Raw genomic sequence first — 14,501 nt, forward strand, 5'->3', positions numbered from 1 at the left:
CCCAGTGGCATCTCATGATCCCCTCAGCATCTTGAGGTGTGATCCAGGAGCTCAAGGGTCAAAAGGAAGAAAACGTAGTCAAGGCTGAATATGACAATGATATGACAATTAAATGAAACTGACAATAAAGATTGTATGATTACTTGGGCTACGCTGCCCTTCCAACCTAAGTCTTTGTCTGTTTGTTTAAGGTGACATACTTGGTAGTGCTCAGGACTTACTCCTGGGATCTGCATTAAGAGATCACTCCTGGAGGGCTTAGGGGAACATAAAGACTTCCAGTGCTTGGGGCTGGAGCAATAGCACAGCGGGTAGGGTGTTTGCCTTGCACGCGGCCGACCTGAGTTTGATTCCCAGCATCCCGTATGGTCCCCTGAGTGCCGCCAGGAGTAATTCCTGAGTGCAGAGCCAGGAATGACCCCTGTGCATTGCCGGGTATGACCCAAAAGAAGCAAAAAAAAAAAAAAAAAAAAAAAAAAAAGACTTCCAGTGCTAAATCTGGATCAGCCACATGAAAGGCAAATGCCTTACCCACTGTACTATTCATCAGGCCCCCAACCTAAGTCCTTTGAAGCCTAAACTCCTTCTATGTAGCACACTGCTTTCCATCAAATGATGTAATACAATGAGGTCCTAGCATGTAGCCAAGTGTTCAGTAAATGTTAGTAGGAATGGAAGCATATTTACTTTTTTAGGGTATCTGGCAATGGTGGGTAAGAATACTAGAGATATAGCAGAGTGCCTAGAGGGGGAAACTCAAGAAAGGAGATAGGGAACGTTTAAACTTTCAAAAGATGTTTTTATATAGCACAGCGGTAGGGCGTTTGCCTTGCACGCAGCCAACATGGCCGACCCAAGTTCGATTCCTCCCCTCTCGGAGAGCCCGGCAAGCTACCGAGAGGATCTCGCCCTCACGGCAGAGCCTGGCAAGCTCCCCGTGATGTATTCGATATGCCAGACATAGTAACAACAAAGTCTCCAATGGAGACGTTACTGGGCCCAATCGAGCAAATCGATGATCAACGGGAGGGCCTTTACTTTACTTTACTTATTATAGTTTAGGTAACATGGTAACAATAGTGTTAATCCTCTAGCCTTATTAGGGGTCTTTTGTGTTTGTTTTTGGGACACACCTGGCAGTGCGTAGGGATTAGTCTTGGCTCTGCCCTCAGGAATTAGTCCTAGAGGTGCTCACTGTATGGGATGTGCAATATGGAACCTGGGTCAGCCACATGCAAGCCAAATGCCCTACTTGCTGCACTATAGCTCAGGTCCCAACTTCCTCATTTTAATACACAGTTATTGCACTTTCACCACCACCACCAAATTGCCAAGTCCCTCTACCTCTGTCCTCTGTCACTTCTAGTCTGTCTCTTCCTCCGCTCTCTCCATCCTGCCTCCAATACTTCAAATCAAGGTTGTTTTGTTATTTGTTGTTGTTTTAAGTCAAACTGGTACTAAGCTAGGGGCTGGAGCAATAGAACAGCGGGTAGAGCGTTTGCCTTGCACGCAGCCAACCCAGGTTTGATTCCCAGCATCCCATATGGTCCCCTGAGCACCACCAGGGGTGATTCCTGAGTGCAGAGCCAGGAGTAACCCCTGCACATCGCCAGGTGTGACCCAAAAAGAAAAAAAAAGTGGTACTAAGCTATTAACAAAAAATGAAATTTCATCCTCTGAAATCAGATAGAAATTTGAGATAATTCAAGGGGAGGGGTTAAGTGTATGCCTGGCATACAAAGACCCCTGCGTGCTGTACCACATGGTCCCAGGAGGCATTCCCCTTCAAGACAGGAGTAGAGACAGACATATTCCTGCACCACTGAGTATGGCCCAAAGAAACAAACAAGAAGTTTAGGTCTCCTGCATCACGGTCATCTTGGTTCTCTCTTTCACATACCACCTCAAGCGTATCTACCATAAGCTTTCATTAATACCAACAGTAATAAACCTCAATGATAGTAGGAACCCTGACCTCAGGTGATAAAACTTAGATTTCGCCTCTTCAGTTATCCTCCCAATCTATGAAAATAATCTTTCTTTTTTTTTCTTTTTGGGTCACACCCAGCGATGCACAGGGGTTACCCCTGACTCATGCACTCAGGAATTACTCTTGGCAGTGCTCAGGAGACCATGTGGGATGCTGGGAATCAAACCTGGGTCGGCCACGTGCAAGGAAAATGCCCTACTCTCTGTACTATTGCTCCAGCGCCTATAAAAATAATCTAATCGGGGCTGGAGTGATAGCACAGCAGGTAGGGCGCTTGCCTTGCATGCAGCCCAACCTGGGTTCGATTCCCAGCATCCCATATGGTCCCCCTAGCACGGCCAAGAGTTAATTCCTGAGTGCATGAACCAGGAGTAACCCCTGTGCGGAATAACCCTGTGCGTCGCTGGGTGTGACCGAAAAAGCAAATAAATAAATAAATAAAAATAATCTAATCATGAAAAAAATAAAACATTAGACAATTTGTAATCCCGCAAAATACCTCATCAGTACTTCTCAAAAGGTCCAGGTCAGGGGCTGGAGCAATAGCACAGCGGGTAGGGCGTTTGCCTTGCATGCAGCCAACATGGTCGACACAGGTTCGATTCCCAGCATCCCATATGGTCCTCTGAGCACCGCCAGGAGTCATTCCTGAGTGCATGAGCCAGGAGTAACCCCTGAGCATCGCCGGGTGTGACCCAAAAAGAAAAAAAAATAAGATCCAGGTCAGACCAGAGAGAAAATAGTTGAATGGGCTGAGCTCATGCTTGGCTTACAAGAGGCCCAGCCCAGTCCCCAGCACTGCATAGTCTCCCCCACCCTCCCAGTACTTCTGTGGGAGATCCAGAAGCAAGAGATACAAAACAGAAATAAACGTTAAGAACAAGGAAAATTAATAAACTCTAGACTTATTTATTTATTTTTATTGTTATTATTTTTTTATGTAGGAGTACTGCTATTTCTTCAGCCACTGATTAGGCTGATTGAATTGTGCATGAACTCTGCATTACTTTCTTTTTTCATTTTTTATAATTTTATTTATTGAATCACCATGAGAGCAGTTACAAAGCTTTCAGGTTTAAGTATCGGTCATATAATGAAACACCCGTACCTTCACCAGTGCCCACTATCCACTGCCAAAATCCCCAGTATACCCCCATCTCAGACCCTCCCCCTCCCTGTGGGGCAGATGATTTCCAAATTACTCTCTCTATACTTTGATTACACTCAATATTTCGACACCACACCCACCATTATTATTTGGGATTTTACCCCAACACTCAGATCTGCCAAAAAGGCAACAACAGACAATTTGTTTTCTATTACCGGTTATGAATAACATATGATGCCGTGTGGCTGCAGTAGTGGCCATGCGATTTTGAAATTCTAAAATTTCAACAATTAAATCTGGAGGTATTTCTTGCCAAAACCTGCTGGGTTCCGAGATTTGTTCCTGAGTCTCTGGGATCATGGCCATTAAGCAGCTTGACCAGGAGCCAGAGGGCGGTGACTGGCGGTCTTGTTGGGACGGGGAGGAAAGGGCCGCCTCCACCCCCATCCCGTGAGGCCCTGCGTATCTTATCACTGAGGGCCCAAACCTGACTGTCCAGTGGTCTCTGGAGGATGGTGGCCACCAAGCCGCAAAGGGGGAGGGACAGCACCCTTTTCCCCCTGGGGTGGTCCGGCAACAGTAACCTACTGCAGGGTCCGGACGCATTTCTGCCAAAAGCCACTGGGTTTCGAAATTTGTTTCTGAGTCTCAGGGATCATGGCAGTTAAGCAGTTCAATCAGGAACTAGAGAGGCATTGCCTCCGATTATAGAGCTGAGCGGGAGGTGGTTTGTGGGTGTGACTCCCACATACCTAACTTTTGGCCGTTTACTTTCTTGGTAAACTTTGTCCCAAGTTTTTGGGGTCTGGCCAAAGGCACAGCAACAATTTTGGGGTATCTGGAAGTCTGAAGGCGCCATGAGGCTGTTGATTCACTCACCTCACAGGTACAGATTGACCTGCTGGTGGCACCATACCCCCTCTAGACTTATTTTAGGGATAGAAAGCAGGATTTATTGGGAGGAGCATGGTGAGACTCAGGGAAAGGGGTGAGGGGATGGACAGCTCCAAGGCTCTCAGCAGTGCAGAACTCTCAGAGGGTCCTAATTTTCTAGGGGCAACACTTTTTTTTTTTCAGGCTACACTGGGTGGTTTTCAGTGTTTCCTCCTGGCTCTGCACTCAGGGCTCAGGGAACCATGTGGAATGCCAGGGATAGAACCCCAGTCTGCCACCTACAAAGCAGTGCTATCTCTCAGCACCCCCACCCTTCATTGAGTATGTATTTGATCCCATATATCATCAAGTAAGAGCTGCTTCTCAGCCACTATATCTTCAAACACATCCTTATTAAACTTTTAAAGTACCACTTCTCAGAAACGTAACTCCTCTGGCTACCAGGAAACTTGAACTTGGTCCTGTCAAGCACCTCAGTAACTTGCTCCATGCTCTGCAGTTTGATGCTGATGAACATGTGGTGACTTTAGTCAGCGAGAACTCTGGCCACCATTCCATGAAGCTTTCCAGTGGCACTCAAATATCTGGAGCCTAAGACTAGGAACCGTTTCAAGTCCCAATGCCTCCAAGACTCCCCCTATTAAATGACCTTCTCGAAGTTCCTTTGGGCAGTGTGTAAACTCAAAAAGACAGCAGCAGTGGCGGTCTAGGCGGTCTATCTCTCCCGCCGCCTGCGTTCCGTAGTCTTGAGCCGTTTCCCCCACCCCGGGGAGGTCGATGGCAATGGGCAGGCGAAGGAAGAAAATGAGGGCCAGGCTGGTTGGTCTTAGTTACACTTTATTCCAATCCTCTCTCCATTCACTCCTTTCTCTCCTCTGCCTTCCCCATGTTATTTCATTCTCCTTCTCGATCCCCCTTCATCCTCCTTCTAACTCTGGAATCTGGATCTGGATCCCCTTCCTCCTTCTCCTTCTGGAGTCTGGATTCTGAACCCCCCAGCCCACTCTTACAGTCTAGTTATATCTCAAAGCATGAGGAGTTGGGGCTTACACACAGGTGTGGTCACAATCAATAGGGGTAGAGTTCTTTCCCTAGGGAAAAGTCACTTGTAGGATTCTCATTAGCAGGTCGACCCTAGAGTGGAATCCCCTGGGTGTGTTTCTCCTCTCCTTGTCCAACAAACATATAAGCATAGGTAACATAAATCATTTTGTATGGATACAGTAAGAAAAACCTTAAAGAATTGCTCTCCTAGGGCCATCTCAATCTCAGACTATAGGGTTCAGACCAGACAGTCTTTCCTATCCCTAGCAGGGTCCTAGTCTTGTTGTTACTTTTCTTTTTTTTGCTCTTTGGTCACACCTGGCGATGCACAGAGGTTACTCCTGGCTCTGCACTCAGGAGTTACTCCTGGCGGTACTCAGGGGACCATATGGGATGCTGGGAATTGAACGCGGGTCGGCCGCATGCAAGAAGGCAAACGCCCTACCCGCCGTGCTATCTCTCCAGCCCCCTCATCGTTACTTTTGGATCATAACAGCATTTGTCTATGATCAAACTCTTAACTTATAGTTAAGAATCATGGCACTTTGGTCTGGCCCATTTCGATGCCAGGGTAGCTCACCGCTTGCCCAGGGCCCATTCAGTCCCTTGTCGGGACCCTGCTTTTGGGGTACTAGGAACCAAGGGCGACTGAGGCTTAAGTCCAGAAAGCAGATGCCCGGGAGTGAATAATATTCAGAGCCAATTAAATCCTAAGTTACAAAAGCATAATATTAACTGTCTTTCTGTATCTATACAAAAAGGACGTTGCTTTAAACTATTCAAAAGACATAAGGAGAGGAGAAAGGCAATATTAACTTACAATACAATTTCAGTGTCCTAGAAGGATCTGACCTTACAAATAATTAACAGATTCTGATCAGGGGAAAAGCTGATTAACTGGGTGGGGAGGAGAGCATAGGGAAGAGTTTACAGATAAACACAACGGAATGGAAGTGCCTCAGGAGCTCTGTAAAAAACCTGAGTTCCTCGTGGCAAGGGAGGAAGGATAAACCAATGTCATTCTACATCTCCCCCTTTTCTGTTTACAAAAACACAAAAATTTGAGATAGAGTAACAATTCCAAACACAAAAGTCTCATTTGTTGTACTAAAACTTCAGCCCACCCCTGAACCCAGAGCAGTGCTTATTGTAAAATGTCTGATAGTCCTGCACTATCCAGGGATGATCAGAGTCATTTAGTCACGTTTTGAAGAAATTAAGTGTCTGGATCACAATTTGAAGAGTTGTTTCTGCAACAGCAACAGTAGTGGTCACTGCAATGAGTCCCAGGGGAGCAGCTATAGGAATCCGATGAACTTCAGATATACAAGCAACAGGCTGCAGACACTGCCAAAGGGACGGCATTTGCATACGTTGCACACTGCACATCAGGCTTCACGAGTAAGCAGCATAGTTTGCTTATACAGTTTTTCGTTTTGTTTTATAAACTATACACTTTCAGGCTAGAGAGATAGTACATGCGATAAGGGACTTGCTTTGCACACAATCCTGATTCTATCCCCAGCACTGCATGTGGGCCCTGAGCTCATCCAGGGTGGTCCCTGAGCACTGAGCCAGAAATGGCATCTGAGCATTTCTGATCTTCTGATGCCAAAACCACTATCCCAAATTTTTTGTTTGATTTTAGGTCATCTGGAGCTGTGGTCCAGGCTTACTCCTAGCTCTGCATTCAAGGATCACTCCTGGCAGGCTCAGAGGATGATATGGGATGCCTAGCACAGAACCTAGGTTGGCCACATGCTTCTTATCCACTATACTAGTTCTCAGGCCCCACCAACTAGCTTTTAATAAAAGAAAATAAATATAATCCCCCAGCACTTCCTGAGGTGACTCCAAGACTCCTGAGCATAGCCAGGAATAGCCCTGACAGGTGAGAACCAAAACTTTCCACCCCAATAAAATAACTTAAAAAATGTTTAAGTCGGAGGAAAAAATTAAATCTAGATTTGAGAACTAATTTTAGAAGATCACTGACCATTGACTATTAATGTGTACACAAGGAATTTGATAATGAGATTGGCGATTCAGGAACAAACACATCATACTTTATCATAGCAGTTGGTCTTGTCACTTCAAGGTAGTTCCTGAAGAAGCTTTAAACTTGTTTCAATCACAAGGACATGGCTCAAAACACATCATCTTATGAATCTGTAGCACACACTGAAATGAATATTCATTATCTGCAGGTGGATCTGATTTATGCAAATAGCCAGAACTCAGGCCAAGACTGATGATTAAATGGTGCGGGAAATCTGGATAGTAAATGTGTTTCAGGGTTGTTGTTTTTAATTTTAGAATGGTAATATGGCATACATACAATTTATAATCCCAAAATGATTATGGAAAAGCAATTATAATAAATTACTATGTTTTCATTTTTTATTTAACTAAAGAACCATGATTTGCAAAGTTATTGATAGTTGAATTTTAGGCATACAACATTTCAACGCCAATCCAACTACCACTGTCACTTCCCTCCATCAGTGTTTCCATACTGCAAACCAGCTCTCCCCTACCACCTGCCACCTCGACAGGCACATTACAAAGTCCCAGTGGTTTCAGCTTGGAGTTCATGTTTTCAATGTTATTGAGTCTTCAATGCTTTGAATCTATAGCAATACCACTCTCCCATCAGTATAACCAAAGCCCCAACATCTGGTCCCCCATTACTTCCCTTTCTCTTCTTCCTTCCCTCCTTGTTTCTTTCCTTCTCTGTCTTTACAAATTTAACAAATTACCCAAAAAAATTACTATTTTTTACAATGTGATAAATGAATATTAACACTAGAATCAGTAAAAGTGGAATAAATGAAACCATAATCTCATGTAAATTTAGGAGGTCTACCACAAAATAAGCTCATCAGATTAGTCTTTGTTCTCAAATGAGATATGAAGAACTGAATTTTCATAATGCTTTTAGTTCAGGGAAAGGATTGCTGGGGTGTTTTTTCTTCTTTCCTTTCCTGTGTTGTTGCAATGACCAAGTTATACACACACTTGATAGTGCTCATGGTAGTGTGTGTGTGTGTGTGTGTGGGAGAGAGGGTGTCACAAACTTGAACGTGTTTGCTGGGGCCTGCACTCCAGGCTCTACACCGAAGATCACACACTCTTTATTTTTTATTATTATTGAATCACCGTGAGATACAGTTATAAAGCTTTCATGATTGAGTTTCAGTCATACAATGACTAAAACTCATCCCTCCACCAGTGCACATTTTCCACCACTAATCTTCCAAATATCCCTCCCACCACTCCATCCCACCGCCCGCCCTCGCCTCTGCAGCAGGCACCTTCCTTCTTACTCTATCTCTACTTTTGGGCATCATGGCTTGCAATACAGATACTGAGAGGCCATCATGTTTAGTCTACTAGAAGCACACACCTCCCATCTCAAGCAAAGGTCATACACTCTTATGACACCAGGGGTCCCCAGACAGAACTACAAGGAGTATGCTTGGAGTGGGAAGACAGCACCTTGAATCAAACTTGCTCCCTTACACTTGCAAGGCAGGTGCTTTATAAATTTTAATTGATTATAGTTTATAAAGTTAGAATTTATAGTATCAAAAGACAAACACCCCACCACTATCAAAGAGCCTATGACACTTCACCACCATCCTTACATCTCTTCTAGTCTGGTCTTCTTACCGGCTCCTTCCCCCAAGCCCCTCTGTTTGGTAACTAGTTTCCCATTCCAAAGTTAGGGTTTTTCATTGTTCCGTACTGTTTCTTTAGGCTTTTCAACCATACCCAGCTATGCTCAGAGCTTATTTCTAGCTTGTGCTCAGAGATCACTCCTGGTGGTGCTCAGGGGACTATATATAGGTGCTGGGATTAAACCAAGGTCGGCTGCATGCAAAACAAGCACCTTACCCACTCTACTGTCTTTCTGGACCAATTTCCTATTTTCCTACTATCAATTTTCTATTTAAATCTTGATATCCCACAGATGAGTGAGATTATCCTATATTTGTCCTTCTCCCCTGATTTATTTTGCTTACGATGATCCTCTTTATTTCCATCTCTATTTCAGCAAACTCAGTGGTTTTATCTTTTTACAACTGCACAGTATTTCATTGTTTTTTTTTTTTTTTGCTTTTTGGGTCACACCCGGCAATGCTCAGGGGTTACTCCTGGCTCTGCACTCAGGAATTACTCTTGGCGGTGCTCGGGGGACCATATGGGATGCTGGGAATTGAACCCGGGTTAGCCACGTACAAAGCAAATGCCCTACACTCTGTGCTATCGCTCCAGCCCCTCATTGTGTATTTTTACCACAATTTTTTTTCTTTTTTTTTTGCAGGATGATGGGGTGAGGGAGGTCATCAGACCACATCTGGTGGTGCTTAAGAGCTATTCCTGACTCTGTGCTCAGGAGTCAAGCCTGATGGTGCTCAGAGAACCATATATGGTGCTGGGAATTCAAACCAGAGTTGCAGCACTGCAGCTACATTGAAGGCAAATGCTTTACTTCCTTGTACCACAACTTCCCGATTGATTCATTCATAGTTGGATATTTGGATTGTTTCCACATCCTGGCTTTTGTACTGAATGCTGCAACAAACATGGGTGTGCAAATATCCTTCTGAATTAATGTTTTTTTCTTTTGGGTAGAGATAAGGCAGGTGCTTTACCACAGGGGCATGCTTGGGCACCCAACAGTGACTGTTTAATTTTAATTTTATTTCTGTTTTTAGGGTCACATTTGGTGGTGTTCAGTGCTTACTTTTGGCTCTGCACTCAGGAATCCCTCCTGATTGAGCTTGGGGGACCATATGTGGTGCCAGGGATCAACCTGGGCTGGCCGAATTGCAAGGTAAGTGCCCTGCCCACTGTCCTATCTCTCCACCCCCACTGTAACTATTTTTTAATGAAGACAATGGCCTTCCTCTGTCCTCAACAAAATAACTTCCACTGCTATTTTTAAATATATATATATATATTTTTTTTCAACTCCAAAGGGGCTACAGAAGGTACAAGTAGGGCACTTCCTTTGCCCACAGCTGACCCAGGTTCTATCCCAGGCATCACATATGACCCCCAAAGCCTGCCAGGAGTGATCCTTGAGTGCAGGGCTTAGGAGTAAGCCTTGAGCACAACCAGATGGCCCCCACACAAAAACTTTCAAATGATTTTATTTATTATTATGGGGTTCCAGATCAAGCAGTGTTTAGAGTCACTAGGGCTATACCTAGGGTGCTTTGGGAGGGTGTGTGGTGTAAGGGATGGAACCAATGCCTTGAATATATAAGGCATGTGCTGTATGGCTTGAGTTATATCCAAACCCAGTTCAAAGTTTTGAGAAGCACTTCATTCCAGCTATTCAGACACCCAATCTAGATGCCCAAGAGATTACCTAGGTGACCAAGAATCACACTCAACTCTTATTTCCTCAACCCTTTGGCCAAGCATCAAATCTTACTGATCACACTTTTGGACTGTCTTTTGAAACTGTCCTTTCCTCTCCATTTCATGATGCGATCTAATCCCATTCCCTGTCAAATAACTGGTGAAGTTTTGTGGTTTCACAGAGTTCAGAGTCTTCTGTGATAAACTGAGACTCTACAATATAATACAAATCATAAAAGTAAAGAAGTAAATCACAACAGAACTAGTCAAAGTTTGTTACAAATCTGCACTGGAATGATTTCAGAAACTAAGTTTAAGCATTTCAAAACTTTTAGGGCTGAAAAGACAATACAGATGTTAAGGTGCTTGCCTTGCATTCCACCAACTCTGGCTGAAATCTCTAACACCATAAATGGTCCCCGGAGCACCACAATGGATTATTTCTGAGCACAGAGCCAGGAATAAAACCATTGGGCACTATCACGTGTGGGCCCTAAAGCTAAAAGATAGACCGCTCTTTAGAAATATTTAGATCAATTCAAAAAAAATTTTGTTACTGAATCTTTTTAAAATGGAAGATTTCTTTTTGTTTTTTTCTTTTTGGTTTTGGGTCACACCTGGCGATGCACAAGGGTTACTCCTGGCTCTGCACTCAGGAATTACTCCTAGCGGTGCTCAGGGGACCATATGGGATGCTGGGAATTGAACCCAGGTCGGCTGCGTGCAAGGCAAATGCCCTACCCGCTTCAGCCCCTTAAAATGGAAGTTTTATTTCATGGTTCTAATAAATCACATTTAGTGAGCTGGAGAGATAGCTCAATGGGCTGAGCATATGTTTTGAACACAGGATAGGTCCAATCCCCAGCCATCACCAAGAGCCACCCTGAGTAATGCCAGTGGCCCAAAAAGAAAATTAAAAAGTCACATTTATGAGTCAGAGAGATACTACCTTGCATGTGGCTGCAGTTGTAAAACTGGGTCATCCCAGCACTACCAGCTGTGGTCCCTGAGCACCATGAGGTGTTGAACCCCCGCCCCCATCCCTCTGCCACAGTACATTTTGTTCTTTTATGAAAGTAAAAAATGGATTGAGTTTTTTTTTCTTTTTTTTGTTTTGGTGAGGCTGGAGAGCTGTATGTGATGTTAGGGACCCAGTTGTGGATGTACTATTTCTCTGATCCCTGAAACTGCTTTTGTTTTGTTTTGTTTTTTAATCATTGCTTTGCTCTAGTTTGAATGCACTAGTGTATAACAGAGGTGGTTGGGGGAGGGGCGCAGGGAATGAGCCATACCCAACAACCCCAGTTCTGTGCTTGGGGGATCATGCCTGTAAAGACCAAACCCAGGTAGGCTGTATGCAAGGCAAGTCCCTTAACCCCAGCACTATCCCTCTGGCCCATAACAGGGTTTCTTAACTTCTTTCTGCTCACTATCCCTCCTCATCCATGAAATGCAACATGGAAAACACTGTCAGGAAAACCTCGGACTCGTAATCTTAAATTAGTTTTTGGTCATTGTAAATTCATAAATCTTTACTGTTGTCAATTTTTTTTTCTGAATCCACATTCAGTTATAGGACCCCATGGAGGTCCTATAACTGATTCTGAAATCCACAGTTTAAGAATCTTCCTTGTGAGACTAATGAGACAGTACAGGGTTAAGATGCATACCTATTCTCCTATTTCATACATCCATACAAGTTTATCTTCTGCTCTGTCTGGCTTGACTGTCCCTTCCTCCTGGAAATCTGGGAGGGGGGGAGGATTTTTGGGAGGCAGAGGGCTACACTAGTTAGTACTCAGGGTTTAATCCCAGTTTTATACTCAGCAGTCACTCCTAGTAGGATCAGGAGACCATATGGGGTGCCAGGGATCAAAACCGGGTCAACCGCCTACAAGGCAAACAACCTACCCACTGTGCTACCCCTCCAGCTCCACTCCTGGAAATCTCTGATGTAGTCTTCAAAATCTTCGACTGCATCACCATCTCTGGCGGCTGCCTCTTTACACCAGTGATAGAACAGATATTCCCGTGCTTCTCTCAAGCTTTGTGCCTCTTTTACTGTGCTACTTTGTTAACTATCTGTATTTATCTGTCTATCCCACTACTCGATGAGTTTCTTAAAGGCAAGAGTGTACCAAGATCCAATACCCATAACACAGGAGAAAAGAATCTTACCTGGAGGAGCCGCAGAAAGAAAAGGAAAGAGGTGACATTTGAGCCACACTACGCTTGATGCTTTGGATTTGGCCTGAAAACCTAGGTAACTTAGAAATGGCAATCCTGGTTTCCAATTTCCCCCACTCATCTTCCACCTACTTTCTCCACAATCATTTTTCTTTTTCTTGGAAAATTGGGATTGAAGTTACTATTTCCCTTCCTGGAAGAAGTCAGTGTAGACAATAAATTATTCCCTGATTAAACAAGATCTATTACTCTGCTCTGTGTGTCTCTGAGAACACTGAGGAGTTGGAGCGGGTTGGGGAGTCGCACAGGTGAGTCGGGTGGGGAAGGCTTCTGAGCCACACAGAGGAAAACCAGAGAAGAGAGGAACTGAAGCTTGCGGGACAAACTGAATTTGTCCCACTCTATTTCTTCAGCCTCTCCACACACCTGTCTCTCGACAGCTTCTCATCATCTGTTTGTCTCTCTTAGTCTCTGTATCTGTCTACCCTCTCTCTCCCTCCCTTCCTCTCGGCCCCCCCCCCTTTTGCTAAAGACTGGAAATTCCTTGTTCTCATGGAAGGGAGCAGGAGGGGAGTTGGGGGTGGTAGGAGTGGGAGGGAAGCGAAGAACAGACATCTCAGCAGCTCAGGCTGCGGAGGCGCTCCGGGCCTCCGGCGGGCTTGACAAGTCAAAAGACTCTTTAAACGTATGGATTTAAAAATCCATGCATAGGGACTCACAGACAAACCTAGAGAGAGACACGAGTGGATGTAAAGAAACATAAACCTCAGGGTACAAAGTCTCACGCTGGCAGTAAACAGCACCTTAGATGTGCTTAGCGTTTTACAACTGACCGTTTTCAGAGACGTTCTCCTGTCTGAACCTCACAACACCCTAAAAAAACAGAGGCGTGAACACGCAGGAGTTCGCGCACAACAAGTTCGCACCCTGCCGGCATCCTGCCAGGGAGTGGGGAGGTCCGAATCCCCGGGATTTTTCTCTCCCTTTCTTCTTCCGCGGAGGACCCGGCCCCGTCCCAGAACCAAAGTGCAAAGCCCGGGGAGCCTCCTTACGGAACCCACACCCAGACGCCCAGTGGATCACCGCCCCCTTGCATCACGCCCTTCTTTGCCCTCCTCCAGGCGGGGTCTGCATCTCCCTCGCCACCCCGATCCCCAGGCTCCGAGCAGCCCCAAGGGGGCCCTGGTGGGAGGGAGGGGGGCGCCTCGAGCAGAGGCTGCGTGGGCGGAGGATGTGCGTCACGGGGCGCGTGGGCCGGGAGAGGGAGGAGGCACGTGGAAACCCGGGGCCAGCGGCTGGCAGCCCAGGCTCCAAAATAACCAGAGGGGAGTGGGGGGGCGGGGACGCCCACACTCCGCCGATGGGGGTCGCGAGTGCCCGGGGAAGGAATTCGTGTTCGCGCCCTCCAGATGCTGGACTGGGGATGGGGGCTGAGGGGGTGGCGCCCGGCTCTCATCTAGCACCACCCCCACCACCCACGTACCCCAGTGGGGCTTCTGGAATGGAGAAGAAAATCTTAGCTGGCGCGACCGCACCCCGCCCCCCAAGCCCCCAGCGGGGAGCGAAAGGACTCTCCGCCCCACCGGAATGTCGCACCAGCCGCCGCCCCCGCCGCCCCCGCCGCGCCGGCCGCGGGCCACTCAGCGGTGCGGGCTGAAGGGCGGGCCGGGGTTTCGGACGCCCGGGAACCGCGCTCCGGGCAGTCCGCGCGCTCCCCTCCGCCCGCCCCCGCCCGCCTTCATTTCCTCTCGGCTCCGAGCCGCTGGGCCGGGCCCTTCGAGCCCCCGCCTGCCCTCCCCCCAGCCGTGGGCGGGAGTGTAATGGGAACCAGATGGGGCTAGGAGAAACAAGGCAGGGAGGAAGGTTGCGGAGGGGGGCGGGGGGCGAGGCTCCCCGAAGGAGCGC

The sequence above is a fragment of the Sorex fumeus genome, unplaced genomic scaffold, assembly GCF_029834395.1.
Source record: "Sorex fumeus unplaced genomic scaffold, SorFum_2.1 ptg000035l, whole genome shotgun sequence".
Taxonomy (NCBI): Eukaryota; Metazoa; Chordata; class Mammalia; order Eulipotyphla; family Soricidae; genus Sorex; species Sorex fumeus.